Here is a 2,169-nt window from a genome sequence, read left to right as displayed (position 1 = left end):
ATATGGCATTCAGAGTATCAATCTCAAGAACTCCTTTCTTCTGATTCATCCCATTGTTCACAGGATTTCTTTCAGAAGTGTACATGAATTGGTTATTTGCAACCATTTCAATGAGTTCTTGAGCTTCTGCAGGCGTCTTCTTCAGATGAAGAGATCCTCCAGCAGAGATGTCCAATGACATCTTGGACAGTTCAGACCGACCATCATAGAAGATACCTATGATGCTCCATTCAGAAAGCATGTCAGACGGACACTTTCTGATCAATTGTTTGTATCTTTCCCAAGCTTCATAGAGGAATTCACCTTCCTTCTGTCTAAAGGTTTGGACTTCCACTCTAAGCTTACTCAATTTTTGAGGTGGAAAGAACTTTGCCAAGAAGGCATTGACTAGCTTTTCCCAAGAGTTCAGGCTTTCTTTAGGTTGTGAGTCCAACCATATCCTAACTCTGTCTCTTACAGCAAAAGGGAATAGCATAAGTCTGTAGACCTCAGGGTCAACCCCATTGGTCTTGACAGTGTCACAGATCTGCAAGAACTCAGATAAAAACTAATGAGGATCTTCCAATGGAAGTCCATGGAACTTGCAATTCTGTTGCATTAGAGAAACTAATTGAGGCTTAAGCTCAAAGTTGTTTGCTCCAATGGCAGGGATAGAGATGCTTCTCCCATAGAAGTCGGGAGTAGGTGCAGTAAAGTCACCCAGCACGTTCCTTGCATTGTTGCCATTGTTGTTGTTTTTGGCTGCCATGTCTTCTTCTTTGAAGAATTCTGCTAGGTCCTCTACAGAGAGTTGTGCCTTAGCTTCTCTTAGCCTTTGCTTCAAGGTCCTTTCAGGTTCAGGGTCAGCCTCAACAAGAATGCTTTTGTCTTTGCTCCTGCTCATATGAAAGAGAAGAGAACAAGAAAATATGGATTCATCTATGTCACAGTATAGAGATTCCTTGAGGTGTCAGAGGAATAGAAAAATAGAAGGAAGAGGTAGAAGAATTCGAACTTAGAAAGATAGAGTTCGAATTGTACATGTTAGTCCATAAATAGAAGGATGTGAGAAGAGGGGACGAGATTTTCGAAAATAAATTTAAAAGGATTTTAAAAACATTTTGAAAAATTGAGGAATGATTTTCGAAAAATATGATTGGGAAAGAGATAAACTGATTTTTGAAAAAGATTTTGAAATTAGAAATAAAAAAGATATGATTGAAAACTTATTTTGAAAAAGATGTGATTAAAAAGATATGATTGAAAATATATAGTTTTAAAAAGATATGATTGAGAAGATATGATTTGAAAAACAATTTAAAAAGATTTGATTTTTAAAATCAATGACTTGGCTAACAAGAAAAGATATGATTCAAACATTAAACCTTTCTCAACAGAAAAGGCAACATACTTGAAATGTTGAATCAAATCATTAATTGTTAGCAAGTATTTTTGAAAATGGAAAGAAATTAATTTTGAAAACACATGATTGAAAAAGATATGATTTGAAAAAGATTTGATTTTGAGAAATTATGAAAACTTGAAAAAATTTGAATTGAAAACAAAATCTTCCCTCTTGTGCCATCCTGGCGTTAAACGCCCAGAATGGTGCACATTCTAGTGTTTAAGCCCAAAACACTACCCTTTTGGGATTTAAACGCCCAGCCAAGCACCCTGGCTGGCGTTTAAACGCCAGTTTTCCTTCCTCACTGGGCGTTTTGAACGCCCAGCTTTTTCTGTGTAATTCCTCTACTGTATGTTTTGAATCTTCAATTCTCTGTATTATTGACTTGAAAAGACACAAATTAAAAATTTTTTGGATTTTTAGTAATGAGGAATAATCAAAATGCAACTAAAATCAAATAAACAATGCATGCAAGACACCAAACTTAAAAGTTTGTATACTACTGACACTAACAAATTGAGAATGCATATGAGAAACAACAAAACACACAAAACAAGAGAATTTAAAGATCAGAGCAAGTAAATCATCAATAACAACTTGAAGATCAATGAAGACACATGATAAATGCAAGAAGAACAGAAACATGCAATTGACACCAAACTTAAAATGAGACACTAGACTCAAACAAGAAATATTTTTGGTTTTTATGATTTTGTAATTTTTTTGGTTTTTTTTTTCGAAAATTATGTGGAAAAAGAAAATAAAGAGATTCAAATTTTTTAATA

General features: G+C 34.4%; 1 non-coding gene across 1 annotated transcript; it reads left to right on the top strand.

Moving 5' to 3' along the window:
* The first annotated feature begins 235 nt into the window (after nt 1-235).
* Nucleotides 236-343, top strand: LOC112798944 (small nucleolar RNA R71). Its single transcript, XR_003200538.1, has one exon. It is a non-coding gene; the product is annotated as a small nucleolar RNA R71 (small nucleolar RNA).
* Nucleotides 344-2,169: the final 1,826 nt, after the last annotated feature.

This window comes from Arachis hypogaea, chromosome 4 (genome assembly GCF_003086295.3).
Source record: "Arachis hypogaea cultivar Tifrunner chromosome 4, arahy.Tifrunner.gnm2.J5K5, whole genome shotgun sequence".
NCBI classification, from domain to species: Eukaryota; Viridiplantae; Streptophyta; class Magnoliopsida; order Fabales; family Fabaceae; genus Arachis; species Arachis hypogaea.
Note: the sequence above shows the minus strand (reverse complement) of the source record. Positions and strands in the feature narration are given on the sequence as shown.